General features: G+C 31.6%; 1 protein-coding gene across 26 annotated transcripts in view; it reads right to left on the bottom strand.

Annotated features, from left to right (window-relative positions):
* Nucleotides 1–20691, bottom strand: part of Zasp52 (Z band alternatively spliced PDZ-motif protein 52) — a 510804-nt gene that overhangs the window by 99486 nt on the left and 390627 nt on the right. The gene's annotated exons all lie outside the window — the stretch shown is intronic.

Here is a 20691-nt window from a genome sequence, read left to right as displayed (position 1 = left end):
TATGCGGGCTACCTCCAATATATACCAAATGTGCCACAACACTTTATGAACCTAAAAAAATTTATGGGTAGATTTTTGATTTTAAGCAAATTTGATAAAATTGCGGCTTCCAATCACCGTAGCCACTCGAGCCAAAAATAATTTACCAAAATTTTGAGAAAAAACAAACCCAAACTCTTATTTTGAAAAATTTCTATAGAAATTTTTCCCAAAATATCATTTCTATAGAAAATTTTGTCAAAAATTTTTTTCTATAGAAAATTTTCTTAAAATCGTATTTCTATAGAAAATTTTCTCACAATTTTATATCCATAGCAAATTTTCTTAAAGTTTTATTTCTATAGAAAATTTTGTCAAAATTTTATTTCTATAAGAAATTTTGTCAAATTTTTATTTCTATAGAAAATTTTGTCAAAATTTTATTTCTATAGAAAATATTGTCAAAATTTTATTACTATAGAAATTTTTTTGCCAAAATTTTGTGAAAATTTTATTACAATAGAAAAATTTTTGCCAAAATTTTATTTGTATAGAAAATTTTATTACTATAGAATTTTTTTGACAAAATTTTGTCAAAATTTTATTACAATATTTTATTTTTATAGAAAATTTTGTCAAATTTTTTTTTCTATAGAAAATTTTCTTAAAATTGTATTTCTATAGAAAATTTTCTCACAATTTTATTTCCATAGAAAATTTTCTCACAATTTTATTTCCATAGAAAATTTTGTCAAAATTTTATTTCTATAAGAAATTTTGTCAAATATTTTATTTCTATAGAAAATTTTGTCAAAATTTTATTTCTATAGAAAATATTGTCAAAATTTTATTACTATAGAAATTTTTTTGCCAAAATTTTGTGAAAATTTTATTACAATAGAAAAATTTTTGCCAAAATTTTATTTGTATAGAAAATGTTGTCAAAATTTTATTACAATAGAAAAATTTTTGCCAAAATTTTATTTGTATAGAAAATTTTGTCAAAATTTTATTTGTATAGAAAATGTTGTCAAAATTTTATTTGTATAGAAAATTTTGTCAAAAATGTATATGTATAGAAAATTTTGTTAAAATTTTATTTGTATAGAAAATTTTGTCAAAATTTTATTTGTATAGAAAATTTTGTCAAAATTTTATTTGTATAGAAAATTTTGTCAAAATTGTATATGTATAGAAAATTTTGTCAAAATTTTATTTGTATAGAAAATTTTGTCAAAATTTTATTTGTATAGAAAATTTTGTCAATATTTTATTTGTATAAAAAATGTTGTCAAAATCTAATTACTATAGTAAATTTTGTCAAAATTTTATTTGTATAGAAAATTTTGTCAAATTTTTATTTGTATAGAAAATTTTGTCAACATTTTATTTGTATAAAAAATTTTGTCAAAATCTAATTACTATAGTAAATTTTGTTAAAATTTTATGTCTATAGAAAATTTGATCAAAATTTTATTTGTATAGAAAATTGTATCAAACTGTTATTTCTATAGAAAAATTGTCAAAATTTTATTACTATAGAAATTTTTTTCCAAGATTTTATTTGCATAGAAAATTTTGTCAATATTTTATTACAATAGACAATTTTCTCAAAATTTTATTTATATAAAAATTATTTCTAAGAAAACTTTTTCAAAATTGAATTTTTATAAAAAAAATTCTAAAAGTTTTATTTCTCTAGAAAAATTTTGTCAAAATTTTATTTCTATAGAAAATTTTGTCAAAATTTTATTTCTATAGAAAATATTGTCAAAATTTTATTAGTATAGAATTTTTTTTGCCAAAATTTTATTTGTATATAAAAATTTTTGTCAAAATTTTATTTCTACAGTAAATTTTCTCAAAATGTTAATTTTATAGAAAATTTTCTCAACATTTTATTTCTATAGAAAAATTTCTTAAAATTTTATTTCTATAGAAAACTTTGTCAAAATTGAATTTCTATAACAAATGTTCTCAAAATTTTATTTCTATAGAAAAATGTTGTCAAAATTTTATTTCTATAGAAAATTTTTTCAAAATTTTATTTCAATAGAAAATATTGTCAAAATTGTATTACTACAGAATTTTTTTTTCAAAATTTTATTTCTATAGAAAAATGTTGTCAAAATTTTATTTCTATAGAAAATATTGGCAATATTTTATTACTATAGAAATTTTTTTGCCAAAATTTTATTTGTATAGAAAAATTTTTGTCAAAATTTTATTTCTACAGTAAATTTTCTCAAAATGTTAATTGTATAGAAAATTTTCTCAACATTATATTTCTATAGAAAAATTTCTTAAAATGTTATTTCTATAGAAAACTTTATTAAAATTGAATTTCTATAACAAATTTTCTCAACATTTTATTTCTATAGAAAAATGTTGTCAACATATTATTTCTATAGAAAATTTTTTTAAAATTTTATTTCAATAGAAAATATTGTTAAAATTGTATTACTAGAGAAATTTTTTTTTCAAAATAAAAATAAAATTTTGGCAAAATTTTCTATACAAAATTTTGTCAAAATTTTATTACAATACAATTTTTTTGTCAAAATTTTATTTCTATAGAAAATTTTCTCAAAATTTTATTTCTATAGAAAACTTTCTCATGTTTTATTTCTATAAAAAATTTTCTCAAAATTTTATTTCTATAGAAAACTTTCTCATTTTTTATTTCTATAAAAAATTTTCTCACAATTTTATTTCTATAGAAAATTTTTTCAAAATTTTATTTCTATAGAAAATTTTGTCAAAATTTTATTTCTATAGAAAATATTGTCAATATTTTATTACTATAGAATTTTGTTTTGCCAAGATTTTATTTCTATAGAAAATTTTGTCAAAATTTTATTTCTATAGAAAATTTTTTCAAAATGTTATTTCTATAGAACATTTTTTCAAGATTTAATTTCTATAGAAACATGTTGTCAAAATTTTATTTCTATAGAAAATTTTGTCAAAATTCTATTTCTATAAAAAATTTTGTCAAAATTTTATTTCTATAGAAAATTATGTCAAGATTTTGTTCGTATAGAAAATTGTGTACAAATTTTATTTCTATAGAAAGTTTTGTAAAAATTTTATTTCTGTAAAAATTTTTTCAACATTTTATTTCTATAGAAAATTTTGTCAAAATTGTATTTCTATAGAAAATTATGTCAACATTTTGTTTCTTTAGAAAATATATGGGGGCAATATCAAAACATGGATCGATGTATACTAGGTTAGGTTAGGTGGCAGCCCGATGTATCAGGCTCACTTAGACTATTCAGTCCATTGTGATACCACATTGGTGAACTTCTCTCTCATCACTGAATGCTGCCCGATTCCATGTTAAGCTCAATGACAAGGGACCTCCTTTTTATAGCCGAGTCCGAACGGCGTTCCACATTGCAGTGAAACCACTTAGAGAAGCTTTGAAACCCTCAGAAATGTCACCAGCATTACTGAGGTGGGATAATACACCGCTGAAAAACTTTTTGGTGTTCGGTCGAAGCAGGAATCGAACCCATGACCTTGTGTATGCAAGGCGGGCATGCTATCCATTGTATGTATACTAAATTTGGCACAGCTCATTATGGTCTTAAAATATCTCTAGATTTCTAATTTCATGCAAATTAGATAAAAATAGCGGCTTCTATATACTCAGGAAGACAAATCAGGGCATCGGTTTACAGCTAATCCACGAACGTGAACTGCACGCGGACAATGTAGAGCTTGTCTAAAATATTGGCCCGATAGCTACAGTATTGAAGGCTGCAGTGTGATTACAACATACAGAGAGACGGACGTCATTATATCGTCTTATAAATGATCAAAAAAATACATATATATTTTTTTATAGTCGGTAATCGAAATGACAAACTTATTATACCAGTATATATTATCGTCTTATAACGATTTTTTGTATTTAATATTTTTTGTTTTAAAGTCAAGGGGAGAAGTTAGAAAAAAGAATCTATGCACCTACCAATTCATATATATTTAAGTTTTTTAACATAAAAATTCTGTCAAGAAGGCTATGGAAATATCGTAAAATTATGTAGCAAGTTCCCACTTAGACATTGCCTGCGAATTTCAAGAAAATCGAAAACATGATATTAAAAAAAAAACCAAAACAAAAATCGGGCAAGGGGAACCTTCTCCTTCGTCCCTCCCCGACCAAAAATCGAAAAATCACGTAGCCTATATTATTTCGTAACCTCTTACCCGTTCCCTATAAAATCCAAGCAAAACGACAAAGTTTAAATTTTTCACTGTTGCCCTTCTCCGACCAGATATCGCTAAATCATGTACACAGTATTAATTTAATCACATTCTTCCACGTCCTCTGTAAACCTGGAGAAGTTTCAATTTTGCTCTATTTTTATCTTAAAGGGACTTTCCCCCATCAAATATCGAAAAATAAGGATACTAATTTCAAACCCCTTATGGTTTTTGTAAATTGCAAGTATTTAAAGAAGTTTAGTTAATTTAACTATTCGTACTTTAGGGAAAAGTCTTTTCTTTCATTTAATTGTCCAAAATTCACGCAAAGAGAAGAAAAAGTGGCGATTTAGTTTTCAACATTGTTTTTTTTTTCAACTCGATAAAGTTGTCCCAGTGAAGCTCCAACTTTATGAAGCCACCTGAAAAATATGTTTGCTCGGTACTTGCAAAACAGGCATCAGGCGACGATGGGAATTTTAGGCATACCCTTGAACTTGTCCTTGTCAATGAGCGGTGTTCGCTTTTATTTTGAGATCAGATACTACGTTATATGAAAAACCCACTAAAAATTATATTTATTAGATGTAAACACGATCTCTACATTGTGCTGGTGATTCTGTATCATTTCTGGTATATTGTACGACATATATTATCACTATATTTCTATTTCACGAATCCTTGCAGCTGCACCAATTACCTCTTGATACATCACATATTGTCAAAAACGCCTAAAAATAGGCTATACATAAAGTTATTGACCTCTTAAATACACTAGGCTACAGAAAATAAATATTGTATCCATTTAATATTGTTCTTCTACTCACGTGACATTGACATACTTTCTCAATTAATATTCATCAGTTTATATGATATAAAACAAAATACATATTTATGGGAGATCTGCCCAAAGACAATTAAAGAAGAAGACATGAATTGGGCATGTTGTTATTCTTTTTTCTCAAGAACCAGAGATTAGCCCCATACATGTTCGATGAGAAGTTGCAACTTTTTTTCGGTTTCTCTTTTCATTTTGCATTCGTAACAAAACCTAATTCTCTTATTTTAGCAATTTTTTTAACTTTTAAAAGAACGAAAACACTTCATGAAACATTTAATTAATAATTTAGTGCAAACGACACAGAAATTGGCAGGAACTTTTGAGAAAATAGCAAAATATAAATTGTCTGTATCAAACCAGTAAGTTCGAAGCGCTTTTCCTACAAGTATGGGGCTAATCTCTGGTTCTTAGCACTAACACTATCAAAGCCCAATTCATGTCTTCTTCTTTAATTGTCTTTGGATCTGCCAACAATTCTTGTTTACAAATTTGGCTAAAAAACACTTTATGATTATTTTTAAATTGGCGGTAGCCATTGTGTTTATATAGCAACAAAGGAATGACGAACAATTTTTTTGTGTTGTTGAAGAAGAAATTTTATGCAAAGTGCCAAACATCACACATATTTTTTATTTTAGTTTTTTTTTTTACATAGAAAAATAACTAATTTTTGAGATTTAAAATAACACACGTCTCCGATAAATCAATAGATTTGTGAAAATATACGTCAATAAAATAATATTGAAATAACTGAGAGAGCGTGTGTGACATAAAAAACATAAATAATTTTGTCGGATCTCATTACGGAAAATGGTTATAATGTGGTTATAATGTGCACTTTCATTAGAAATGCGTTAAATATTAAAATTATATGGGTTATTACACCAATTTTTATGAATTTGTGAACATAAAAAACACAGCAAGTACAAGGATAAGTACCGGAAATGTCAAAAAGAAAATGTTCAATATGAAGCATCAATATATTGATACTTCTTGCGCAAATTGCTAAAAAGATATTAAATTTGTATAAAATATGGGTCAGGATGTTTCAAATATATAATAATTTATTCAGGAAAAATTTTTTTAGCTGCAAGATATTTTTTATTGAAGAAAATAAATACTTTTCGGTGGGTCTAGTTATCTGTTATAACGGGTCATTGACTCACAAAAGAACAAAATGGAAAAAATATTCTTCCCCTGTAATGTAATGTAAAATATCTATAAAGTTCTCTAAAAAGAACTTTATAGATATTTTGTATGGAAAACAAAGTCATTGGAGACAACCGTAATTAGAAAACTCAAAAAAAAAAATCACTGAACCCACCTGGAAGGAATCTTTTGGTTAATTTTAAAAATTTTGATTAATCTAATTATACAATTATTTTTCGAGCTTTATGGACAGATATAGATTTAGGAACATGGTTAATAGAGCCATTGAAAAGAAAACGCCATTGGGGTCAATTGCCTGTTTAGGTATCAGGCTAACATGAAATATAATAATTTTGATTAATTTTAGAAAAATTTCACTAAACTGTATTACAAACGCAGATTTTACGCCGATTTCACAAAAATAGCTAAGTGTATTTTTGGACAAATTAAAGAAAATTTATTAGAAAAAATATATTTTTTTTCAATTCCCAGTAAAAAAATTTGGATGTACTTCTAAGGGTACAACTGTAAAATCACTTCCTACCAAAGATGTTCGTTATTTTTATTTTAACTACTCAGGATTCAATTTCTATACCCTCCACCATAGGATGGGGGGTATATGACCTTGTCATTCCGTTTGTAACACATCGAACTATTGATCTAAGACCCCATAAAGTATATATCGTTAGCTTAATGTGTAAAAGTGCTAAGTCAAATTTTTAAAAATTTTCGGGAGAGACAAAAAACTTAATAGATTGTGAAATAAACCTATTTTCTAAAAAAATGTAAATGTAGTTTCTACAAATGCTTTCAATACAAACAGTATACTTTCCGCAAAATTGCACACAAACAATTGCTATAAAAATTTTTTTAGCAACGCCTACTCAACCTAAAATTTGATTTAGCACGTGTATTTTAACAGGTGCTGACAGGTGCACTTTTACACATCATTACCAAACAGAGATAAAAACAGATATAAACTATGTATTTTTGATTTATCTGTCAATCTGCATCTTAATCCATTTTTTTGTAAAAGGTTGACTTAGCACGTTTACACATTAAGCTAACGATATATATTCTGGGTCGTGGTGAAGTTCTGAGTCGATCTAAGCATGTCGGTCCGTCCGTCCGTCTGTTGAAATCACGCAAACTTTCGAACGAAACAAGCTACCGACTTGAAACTTCGCACAAGTAGTTGTTATTGATGTAGGTCGGATGGTATTGTAAATGGACCATATCGGACTACTTTTACGTATAGCCCCCATATAAACCGACCCCTAGATTTGGCTTGCGCAGACTTCTACAGAAGCAAATTGCATCCGATCCGGTTGAAATTTGGTACGTGGTGTTAGTATATGATCTCTAACAATCATGCAAAAATTGGTCCATAATTATATATAGCCCCCATATAAACCGATCCCCAGATTTGACTTACAGAACCTCTTTGAGAACAAATTTCATCCGATCCGGTTAAAATTTGGTACGTGATGTAAGTATATGGTCTCTAACAACCAGGCAAAAATTGGTCCATATCGGCCCATAATTATATATAGCCCCCATATAAACCGATCCCCAGATTTGATCTCCGGAGCCTCTTGGAGGAGCAAAATTCATACTATCCGGTTGAAATTTGGTACGAGCTTTATCCAAAAACCATGCAAAAATTGGTACATATCGGTCTATAATTATATACAGCCCCCATATAAACCGATCCCCAGATTTGACTTGCGGAGCCTCTTTGAGAAGCAAATTTCATCCGATCCGGTTGAAATTTGGTACGTAATGTTAGTATATGGTCTCTAACAACCATGCAAAACTTGGTCCATAATTGTATATAGCCCCCATATAAACCGATCCCCAGATTTGATCTCCGGAGCCTCTTGGGGGAGCAAAATTCATACGATCCGGTTGAAACTTGGTGCGTAGGTGTTAGCATATGGTCTCTAACAACCATGCAAAAATTGGTCCATATCGGCTCATAATTATATATAGCCCCCATATAAATCGATCCCCAAATTTGACCTCCGGAACCTCTTGGAGGAGCAAAATTCATCCGATTCGGTTGAAATTTGGTACATTAAGCTAGTATACGGCCGCTAACAACCACGCCAAAATTGATCCATATCGGTCTATAGTTATATATAGCCGATTCCCAATCACACAAAAATTGGTCCATATGGCCAAAAAAAAAATCACCTTATTTCTATAGAAAATTTTGACAAAATTTTAGTACGATACAAAATGTTGTCAAGATTTTATTTCTATAGAAAATTTTGTCAAAATTTTATTTGTATAGAAAATTTTGTATAAATTTTATTTGTATAGAAAATTTTGTCAAAATTTTATTTGTATAGAATTTTTTTTTTTTTTTAATTTTATTGGTATAGAAAATTTTGTCAAAATTTTATTTGTGTAGAAACTTTTTCAAAATTTTATTTCTATAGAGAATTTTGTCAAAATTTAATTTCTATAGAAAATTTTGTCACAATTTTATTTGTATATACAATTTTGTCAAAATTTTATTTGTATAGAAAATTTTGTCAAAATTTTATTTGTATAGATTTTTTTTTAATTTTATTTGTATAGAAAATTTTGTCAAGACTTTATTTCCATAGAAAATTTTGCAAAATTTTATTTCTATACAACATTTTGTCAGAATTTTATTTCTATAGAAAAATTTGCCAAAATTTTATTTCTATAGAAAAATGTTGTCAAAATTTTATTTCTATAAAAACTTTTATCAACATTTTATTTCTATAGAAAAAGTTGTCTAAATTTTATTTCTATAGAAAATTTAACAAAATTTTATTTCTATAGAAAATTTTGTCAACATTTTATTTCTATAGAAAATTTAGCAAAATTTTATTTCTATAGAAAATTTTGTCAAACTAAATTATATACGTATTTAATCGGCCTTTTTTGTTGTTTAATATATACCCCGTATGGACTAACTTACAATTTAGAAGACGGTGTTAAGAAGTTTTAAGATACCTTGCCATCGGCAAGTGTTACCGCAATTCAAGTAGTTCGATTGTGGATGTCAGTCTGAAGGAGAAGTTTCTACGCAATCCATGGTGGAGGGTACATAAGATTCGGCCTGGCCGATCTTACGGCCGTATATACTTGTTTATAACTCGCTTTTTTCATATTTTGAAAGGGTAATTTTAATTTTTTTTGTTTCACATAGGTTAAAAACAGAGAAAGTATTAATAGAATGGTACAAATTATTTATGTTTTGTGTAAAAAATATTTGAAAATATTTGGGATCAATCGTTTCAGAGAAGCGTTAGAATGCATTAAAAATCATAAAAAAATTTAAAAATTATTTACGAGTATTTATAAAAATATCACAGAATTTCTTAATTCACATCCAAAACAGTGAATTTGAATCATACCTTAAAAAGTGATTCATATTCAGTGCAACGGCTATTGAAATGGTGGACCATCGGTCCTATGACAAGCCCAATGTTAAATTCATCGCTTCTGCGCCAATTTTGCACCGCTTCCGGATCCGTTGTTGCTGGGTTGTTAAAGAAAATTTTGTAGTTTAAAGGAAGAAATTGGAGTTCAAAATTTCAAAAATGTCCTTAGAACTATATGAAGTTCATGGTGGGCGCATTACTGGTAAAATTTAAAAATTTTAAGAAATTTCGAACTATATTGTGGGACATACGAATTTAGGAAATGTTTATGTCTCAGTTGTGTATAAGTTTTTCTTCTATTTTATTTAATTTAATTAACGTAACAATTTATTGAAGTCAAAAAAAAAACATTCTCAAAACATAATAAATCCATTACTTAAAATAGAATTAAATTAAAGATTAAAATAAATTAAGAATTAAATTGGCTTTAAAGTTAAATAGGGTTCATTTTCTTTTGAGAGCAGAATAATCAATATTGAATGTTACAAACCTAATTCAGAGTATCGTATAACTTTTATTGCAAGAATTTAAATATCTTATCAATATGTTGTTGAATATCTATTGTATCATCGTCAGTTGTCCTAAGATATGACATTGCCAAGATTTGTTTATACTCATTTGTATATTTAAAAAAAAAAATATTTTTACATCGCATATTCGATGTGAACAACCTGACGCCGTACAACCACATTCTTGGCCACTAAATGAGCATGGAAAGATCATGGTCACAACTATGTAAATAGTATTGCTTGTATACGAATCACTCAAATATTTTAGTTTTAAAGGTTGTGGCATTGACAAACATTCTACACTGATATTTTTTCGATAAATGGTTCGTGGGTGGGAATTTTGGTTAGATTTTGGAAAAAAAATTGGTACGAAGTAAAATTTGCTGTGGTAATGATGCTTCAACAATAAATCAAACCGTTACTAGAATAAATAACAGGTTGGCTGATAAGTCCCCGATCTGACACATAGATGGCGTTGCTAGTATTAAATGCGTTTTTTTATTTTTATATAGTACCAACCTTCAAATGATACGATTCAAAATTTGACGTCTGTAAGTCAATTAGTTTGTGAGATAGAGCGTCCTTTGTGAAGCAACTTTTGTTATTGTGAAAAAAAATGAAAAAAAAAGGAATTTCGTGTTTTGATAAAATTATGTTTCTGAAGGGAAAAAATACGGTGGAAGCAAAAACTTGGCTTGATAATGAGTTTCCCGACTCTGCCCCAGGGAAATCAACAATAATTGCTTGGTACGCAAAATTCACGCGTGCTGAAATGAGCACGGAGGACGGTGAACGCAGTGGACGCCCGAAAGAGGTGGTAACCGACGAAAACATCAAAAAAATCCACAAAATGAATTTTCAATGATCGTAAAATGCAGTTGATCGAGATAGCAGAGGCCTTAAGAATATCAAAGGAACGTGTTGGTCATATCATTCATCAATATTTGGATATGCGGAAGCTCTGTGCAAAATGGGTGCCGCGAGAGCTCACATTTGACCAAAAACAATAACGTGTTGACGATTCTGAGCGGTGTTTGCAGCTTTTAACTCGTAATACACCCCGAGTTTTTCCATCGATATGTAAGAATGGATGAAAGATGGCTCCATCACTACACTCCTGAGTCCAATCGACAGTCGGCTGAGTAGACAGCGACCGGTGGACCGTCTCGGAAGCGTGGAAAGACCCAAAAGTCCCCTGGCAATGGCCTCTGTTTTTTGGGATGCGCATGGAATAATTTTTATCGATTATCTTGAGAAGGGAAAAACCATCAACAGTGACTATTATATGCCGTTATTGGAGCGTTTGAAGGTCGAAATCGCGGCAAAACGGCCCCATATGAAGAAGAAAAAAGTGTTGTTCCACCAAGGCAACGCACCGTGCTACAAGTCATTGAGATCGATGGCAAAAATTCATGAATTGGGCTTCGAATTTCTTCCCCACCCATCGTATTCTCCAGATCTGGCCCCCAGCGACTTTTTCTTGTTCTCAGACCTCAAAAGGATGCTCGCAGGGAAAAAATTTGGCTGCAATGAAGAAGTGATCGCCGAAACTGAGGCCTATTTTGAGGCAAAACCGAAGGAGTACTACCAAAATGGTATCAAAAAATTGGAAGGTCGTTATAATCGTTGTATCGCTCTTGAAGGGAACTATGTTGAATAATAAAAACTTATTTTGACAAAAAAATGTGTTTTTCTTTGTTAGACCGGGGACTTATCAGCCAACCTGTTATATCAGCTTTCATATGAACGGTTTAGAAATGATACGTTGACGACAAATAAGCATTAATGTATAATTATTACTTTTAATCAATTTACTAAATTATTTTTTTTCACGTTTTAAGGACGAAGAATTTTTCTTAAGCTATTTATTGTTTTCTAGCAAACATATCAAAAGCATTTGTACAGTGTATTATGGAAAAAATTAGCAATGTTTATAATTGGCAATTTGCTGCGATTTTGTCAACAAACTGCATTTCATTTACTGCTTCATTAATCATAATCGTATTTGCTTATCATTTTTGAAAAGTGTAATTTAATTATAATTCATGCACAAAATTTCCTTAAAATAACTATGCACATTTTTATCGTCAACTCATTGTTTGTAAAAATTTCCGTTTCTTGAAATTCCATATAGAAATCTTATAAATATCTAATTTCATGTTTAATTTAATTATTTGTTTATTTATATCTAGGACATAAATACGCACAAAACGAAAACAACAACAATAATAAGAAAACTGTTCATAAATCTGAGACGTATAGTAAATCCGTGTGGGATGTTTACTAGCTGCCTGGCTAGCTGATATATAAAATACATGCTAGTGGTTTCTAGATCGGTTAGCGAAAATAAACAAATTTCTATGTCAATTGGCAAAGAATTTGGAAGAATATCCGCCACATGTAGCTATTTATAGATGAACATATATGCTGACGTCTATTTGCCTAGAGGGGCATAAGTCTTCGCGTGCTGTCATAATTTTCCAAAATGTTTCCTATGTCGATGCTAATATTTTAATAATAATGCAGCGGTATTAGCTATTAGAAACACTTGTAGCAAACAGCTTAAGGCAGTCCTCAGCATTTTATAGTTAAATAGTTTATTTTTAATATGACTTAAGTCACAAGAAGAATAATTTATTTCAAACAATAACGCAGTAGAATAGTAAACCAATTAGGATTGGCAGATAAGAGGGATGAGTTCCGGGGAGAAAATCCAGCCGAAAAAATTTAAATTAATACGAAAAAGGTTTCAAGTGTGAAAAATGTATTCATTTTAAAGAAGCTGCAACTTTGGTTGCAGTATGCCTTCTGCACATAATTTTCCAATTTTCCGTTCTCTCAGATCATCAATCGGGAGTGTATACTCTTGGCGACAAAGGCCGCCAGCACCCTTGTAACAAGATAGTTTAGGTACAAGGATGCTAAAGCGCAAGGGGAGAATAATGCAAGATTTTTGGCGCACACCTGTAAAATAAGAAAGGTTGTACTGATTTTGAAATCCGGAAAACAGGCTCGCTTTTGAGACTTGTGTCGACCAAGTACTCTTCTTCCTTGTGACAAGTATTGTGGAAGCTAGATTGCTACCCCGCTTCGCAGAACATTTCACATTGACAGAACATCAGCTGCTTTGAATAGTAAGAGTCCTTCCTCGCCAGAATTTTGAAACTGAAAATCGGACAGAAATTATTTTTGCGTTATCAAAGACATTAGCCTCGAGTTTGAGATTCACATTTATGACCAGACCCGTCCACAAAAACCCCAACATTTTTGGCGGGACGTTTGATACCCTGTTGCCAAAAAGTTGGGACAGAAACCAGATTCTGAAGGCTTTGGCATGTAGCATTTTGGAAGGATAAGTAGACGATTTAAACGATTTTTGAATCCATTGGTCGTTCCCTTAACGATTATTTTGCTTCGGTTTGGACTCCCACTATTATCCGTTTGTTTTCCCACTTTGATACCCTGTTGCTACAAAAATGGTGCGACAGAAACCAGATTCTGGAGACTTTGGCATGTAGCATTTTGGAAAGATAAGGAGACGATTCAAACGATTTTTGAATCAATCGGTCGTTCCCCTAACGATTATTTTGCTTCGGTATGGACTCCCACTATTATCTAGTTGGTTTCCCACTTTGATACCCTGTTGCCAAAAAAGTTGAGACAGAAACCAGATTCTGAAGACTTTGGCATGTAGCATTTTCGAAAAATAAGGAGACGATTATCCGTTTGTTTTCCCACTATTCAAAAATACAAATAAAGTGCAGTGGAGAAAAGCACCCATGGGCTTTTTTTGTGGACAGAATTCTGAAATCAAACCCAGAGCAACCTTTTTCATGTACTGGACTAAAAAGTTGAATCAGAAGGTGGACATCCGCAATCGCGATCAGTCCACAAACCCCAAGATTCTTGGCATGACGTTTGATATCCTGTTGTTCTTTAGTAAAGAACGCGGAAATGGTTGCCAAAAACCAATTGCAGTTGGGGAAAAATAAGGAGACCATTCAAAAGTTTTACGAGTCCATTGGTCCATTTGTCTTTGTACTCCAAATTTTTACGGAATCTAATAAACTAATTTGTAGACGTTGAAGAATCTGCGGAGCGAGTTGCCAAAAAGACGCCAGCATAACATCTGCAGCGCGAATCAAAAAGACTTTCGGTTAGACAACGCTACAAATTTCATACCTAACAGTAAAGAATAAAATGCAGTGGACTAAAGCATCTCAAATATTGTTACCTCAATGATTACCTCCCTACGGCTGAATTCTGAAACTTTCTAACAAAACAACAGGAATCATTTTCATGTATTGAACTAAAGAGGTGAACCCAGGGGAGAATATTTATATCCGTGGCCAGAACATTCCCTCGTGAAGTCTGCTATGCTATCGCCAAAACTGTTCGGAACAGAAACTAAATACTGAAGGCAGAAAACACTTAGGGGGAAGATAAGTTAACGATTCCATTTTTCGTCCCATTAGCGATTATGTGACATCTGTTGAACTCTCCAAATACTAACGGCATCCAATGTTCTCCATTCTGCAGGTGGTGCAGAAACTGCCTTTAATAACTATTATGTCGCCTCAGTTTGGACTCTAATGGAGAAATTTTTAGGTGTTGTGGAATACTCGCTGCGGGTTGCCAACAAGACACCAGTATATCAACTACACCACGGATTCAAACTGCTTTGGGATAGGCCTCACTGCGAATTTCGTACCTAGCACCGAAGAAATGCAGCACCGAAAAAAGTACAGTGGAGTAAAGCACCCAAAAAACAACACCACCTTCACAAACTTAAAGGCTTAATTGTCGAAAGAATTCTGAAACTTTCCAGAGCATTCCACTGCTCAAAAGTCCAAAGATTTTTGTAGTGAAGTCTAATATTCAGTTCGGAGCAGAAACTAAATCGTGAAGGTTGAAAACACTTAGGGGGAGAATAAGGAAACGACTATAAAGGAAACGATTATAAAGTCATTGGTCGTCCCATTAGCGATATCTGTTGGACTCTCCCAGTACTAGCTGAATCCAATGAAGAAATCTGCAGGTCTGCCCTACCAACACCGAACAAAGTGCAGTGAAGTAAACCACACAAAACAATGCTATGAATGGCCAAAGCTATTCGTTGCGACTTCAGAGGGCAATCTTTCCCAACAAGTGCAGCATTGTTCTGGGTGAATACCAACACTCGTCAGCGATAATGAAGGACGTCTGTCAGGAGCGAAACCTTTCAAACCGGCAGTTCAAGATGTATGCCCAAATTGTAAACACATTACGCGAGACATTTCGTAGCGGGTCCTGCAAACCCAACAACCTTCACACCTACTTCACTCTGGACGCATTCAATAGAGACAACTCGCATCCTTGAAGTGGATGGAGAAGCATGAAATGCCATATCTTAATCTCAGGGTTATTTAATTGAAAAGCTTTGTTATATTAAAACAAGTAAGTTCGGCCAGGCCGAAGCTTATGTACCCTTCACCATGGATTGCGTAGAAACTTCTTCTAACCACTGCCATCCACAATCGAATTAAGTGAGTTGCGGTAACGCTTGCCGATGGCAAGTTATCTTAAAACCTCCTAACACCGTCTTCTAAATTGTAAGTAAGTCCATACGTGGAATATATTATATCAAAAAATACCGATTAAATACGTTTATAATTCAGTTTGACAAAATTATATTAGAAATAAAATTTTAACAACATTTTCTATAGGAATAAAATTTTGACAAAATTTTCTATAGAAATAAAGTTTTGGTAAAATTTTCTTTAGAAATGAAATTTTAACAAAATTTTCTATAGAAATAAAATTTCTATGGAAATAAAATTTTGACAAAAGTTTCTATAGAAATAAAATTTTGGTAGATTATTTTTGGCTCGAGTGGCAACAGTGATTATGAACCGATATGGAACAATTTTTGTGTGATTGGAGATCGGCTATATATACTATACTATATACCGATATGGACCAATTTTGGTATGGTTGTTAGCGGCGATATACTAACACCACGTTCCAAATTTGAACCGGATCGGATGAATTTTGCACCTTCAAGAGGCTACGGAGGTCAAATGTGGGGATCGGTATATATAGGGGCTATATATAATTATGAACCGATGTGGACCAATTTTTGCATGGTTGTTGGAGACCATATACCAACATCATGTACCAAATTTCAGCCGGATCGGATGAAATTTGTTTCTCTTTGAGGCTCCGCAAGCCAAATCTAAAGATCGGTTTATTTGGGGGCTATATATAATTAAGGGCCGATGTGGACCAATTTTTGCATGGTAGTAGAGACCATATACCAACATCATGTACCAAATTTCAGCCGGATCGGATGAAATTTGTTTCTCGTTGAGGCTCCACAAGCCAAATCTGGAGATCGGTTTATTTGGGGGCTATATATAGTTATGGTCCGTAAGCCAAATCTGGGGATCGGTTTATATGGGGGCTATATATAATTATGGACAGATATGGACCAATTTGTGCATGGTTGTTAGAGACTATATACCAACACCATGTACCAAATTTCAGCCGGATCGGATGAAATATGCTTTTCTTAGAGGCTCAGCAAGCCTAATCTGGAGATCGGTTTATTTGGGGGCTATATATAATTATTGACCGATGTATACCAATATCATGTAGCAAATTTCAACCAGATCGGATGAATTTTGCTCCTCCAAGAGGCTCCGGAGGTCAAATCTGGGGATCGGTTTATATGGGGGCTATATATAATTATGGACCGATGTGGACCAGTTTTTGCATGCTTGTTAGAGACTATATACCAACATCATGTACCAAATTTCAGCCAGATCTGATGGAAGTTGCTTCTCTTTGAGGCTCCGTAAGCCAAATCTGGAGATCGGTTTATATGGGGGCTATATATAATTATGGACAGATATGGACCAATTTTTGCATGGTTGTTAGAGACTATATACCAACACCATGTACCAAATTTCAGCCGGATCGGATGAAATATGCTTTTCTTAGAGGCTCAGCAAGCCTAATCTGGAGATCGGTTTATTTGGGGGCTATATATAATTATTGACTGATGTGGACCAATTTTTGCGTAGATGTTAGAGACCATATACTAACACCATGTACTAAATTTCAGCCGGATCGGATGAAATTTTCTTCTCTTAGAGGCTCCGCAAGCCAAATCTGGGGATTGGTTTATATGGGGGCTATATATAATTATGGACCGATGTGGACCAATTTTTGCACGGTTGTTAAAGACCATATACTAACACCACGTACCAAATTTCAGCCGGATCGGATGAAATTTGCTTCTCTTAGTGAGCCTGCAAGCCAAATTACGTAAAAGTGGACCGATATGGCCCATTTGCAATACCATCCGACCTACGTCAATAACAAGTACTTGTGCCAAGTTTCAAGTCGATAGCTTGTTTCGTTCGGAAGTTAGCGTTATTTCAACAGACGGACGGATATGCTCTGATCGACTCAGAATTTCACCACGACCCAGAATATATATATACTTTATGGGGTCTTAAATAGAGCAATATTTCGATGTGTTACAAACGGAATGACAAATATACCCCCATCCTATGGTGGAGAGTATAAAAAACTGAATTATTTGTATTTATTATATTATTTCGAGTTTTATGGAGTAAACAAGCTAACAAAAATTAAAATTTTCCTTCTTCGTTAAAATACTACTTAAGCTTATTTGCTATCAACCTCCATGGTGAAACTAAAATTTTGTAGTTCTGTGTTGATAAGCATCTTATTAAATATTCCCAAATATATTTTTAAAGCATACTTTGAGGTGAAATCTTTTCGTAGTTGTCGAACGTAGACTATAGAGCTGCATATTTTTAGCCTACTTTTAGGAGAACATTTTTCGCAATGGTGTGTGGTATTACACATATATATAGCTCCTTCTTATAATAGAATTCATTGCAATTGCTGGCTTTAATACTAAAACAAGCGATGTGGCAGCATGTAGCAAATTTTAATCAGTAACGTAAAGTAGCTATTCTCTTAGGTTTCTTTCTAACCTAACAATGAACGCTTAAAGGCATTAAGAAAAATTAATTTCACTTTACTCATATCCTGACATAGCTACAGAGGTTTATATGTAACACACACATAGACACCAGTGCTCATAAATAGTGCCAAAGTGAGCGACCCATATCCTGAGAAATTCATTTAGTGAAGCGCAACGCAATTTTTTCCCCCAAGTTTACCACCGAGTCGGATGCATGCCCATCATATATGCCTTGTGCATCATGTAAATACTTTTTATAGGTTAAGCGAATGTAGCGCCCGGGATCCCAAGTTTCATTACGTTGATGTTTAGGATATTCGCAACAAGAGTACCATGAAGTTTTTCACTTTCCTGAGGAGAATTGCGCCCCCTGGCATACAAAAATGTTATTGCGTACACTATTCCCACTCAACCAACAGCCAGCCAACTCACTAGGCAATCTGAGGAAAACAAGCAGAAAATGAGCTCAAAGTTTGTAAAACTGAAACATGATTCTCATGAAAACTTCAAGAACATTTCCACTTTTTAGTTCACTCAAAAGAAATCACGCGTGAAAAGCACTGCGTGAATATAACCAAGAAAAACTGAAAGTAAAACAACAAGGATCTCGTCTATGAATGAAATACGAACATCATTCAGCCCCATTAAGGCAATGTAAACTAAAACAATGTTCGTAACGAAAGCCAAAGGAAAACTATGTACAAAAGTAGTACTTAGAAAATAAGTATCTAGTACATCGGGGTAGTATGTATGTAGTTTGCGGTATCCCAATGGGTAGGTGAAGAAAATTTGATCTAGTTGTTTGGTTTTGTTTTACAAAAAATAGTTTAAGGCCATACAGGAGCGGCGGAAAACTTAAGGGGAATTTTGCATTTGGAAAGCAGACAAAATTTAATTAATTGGTGATGTAACGAAAATACCTTTAATAGGAGAGAATTAAAATTTAGGTTAAATTTAATTAATGTTAACCAATTATTAAAAAATATATAAAATAAAATATAATGAAATTTAAATGAAAACATTCTCGGAAAAAATACGCCTTGCTAAATATTGATAAAAATATAAATAAGATTTGCAGTGATAATTAGAACTTGTTATAGATTTTGTATTTGATAAAACAAGTTGGCATATCAAAGGCGAAATGTACGAGTTTTTATACCCTCCACCACCACCGTTTGTAACACATCGAAAAAATATAAAATATATATTTTAGGTCGTGGTGAAATTCTGAGTCGATCTAAGCATGTCCGTCCGTCCGTCTATTGAAATCACGCTAACTTCCGAACGAAACATGCTATTGCCTTGAAACTTGGCACAAGTATTTGTTATTGATGTAGGTCGAATGGTATTGCAAATGGGCCATATCGGACCACTTTTACGTATACCCCCCATATAAACCGATGCTCAGATTTGCCTTGCGGAGCCTCTTGGAGGAGCAAAAATCATCCAATCCGGTTGAAATTTGGTACATGGTACACACAAAAAATTTTTTCTCTGATTCAATCACCAAATTAATTGATCCGATTAATTTTTTAATTGAAATGTCTTCAATCACGAAAATGATAGTATCAATCACAGTTTTAATTGGGCATAGAAAAAATTCTTGATTAAAAAATTAATTGATTTTTTCAGCAAAATTCAATTAATTTTTTAATTGATTCAATTAAAAATTTAATTGATGTTGATTGCAAAACGCAATTAATTTATTAATTAAAAAGGGTAACTATTTTTAATTACTTAGTTAGATTGGCTTAGAGTTTTTATTTGGATTAACAAATGATTGTTTGAAATACATTTTTAATTAAAAAAGTAAAAACAAATCAGCACTTTTTTTAACTGAATTAGTCTTCCGAATTTGATTAAAAAGGTAATTGTATCAATTAATTTTTTAATTAAACATTTTAAAAATTTCAATCATTGACTTAATTAACTTAATGTTTCTATTATGATTAAAAAGTTAATTGTATCAATTAATTTATTAATTGAAAAAATTTTCAACTTCAATTAACTTTTTAATTGGAAATATTTTGGTGATATTTTTTTCTGTGTACCCATGCATAAATTGGTCCACATCGGTTTATAATTATTTTTTGAGTAGTATTTAAAATGTTGATTTAAGTAACTGTATAAGGCCTTTGTAAGGCTTAGTTGCATATGAAAATAAATAAATTAAATATTTAGATATAGCCCCCATATAAACCGATCCCCAGATTTGGCTTGCGGAGCCACTAAAAGAAGCAAATTACATCCGATCCGGCTGAAATTTGGTACATGGTGTAAGTATATGGTCTCTAACAACCATGAACAAATTAGTCCACATCGGTCCATAATTACATACAGCCCCCATATAAACCGATCCTCGGATTTGACCTCCGGAGCCCCTTGGAAGAGCAAAATTCACCCGATCCGGTAGAAATTTGGAACGTGGTATTAGTATATGGCCGCTAATAACCATGTCAAAATTGGTCCATATCGGTCTATAGTTATATATAGCCGATCCCCAATCACACAAAAATTGGTCCATATCGGTTCATAATCATGGTTGCCAGTGGAGCCAAAAATAATATACCAAAATTT

The sequence above is a fragment of the Haematobia irritans genome, chromosome 5, assembly GCF_050003625.1.
Source record: "Haematobia irritans isolate KBUSLIRL chromosome 5, ASM5000362v1, whole genome shotgun sequence".
Lineage (NCBI taxonomy): Eukaryota > Metazoa > Arthropoda > Insecta > Diptera > Muscidae > Haematobia > Haematobia irritans.
This window is presented reverse-complemented; position numbering and strand designations above follow the sequence as displayed.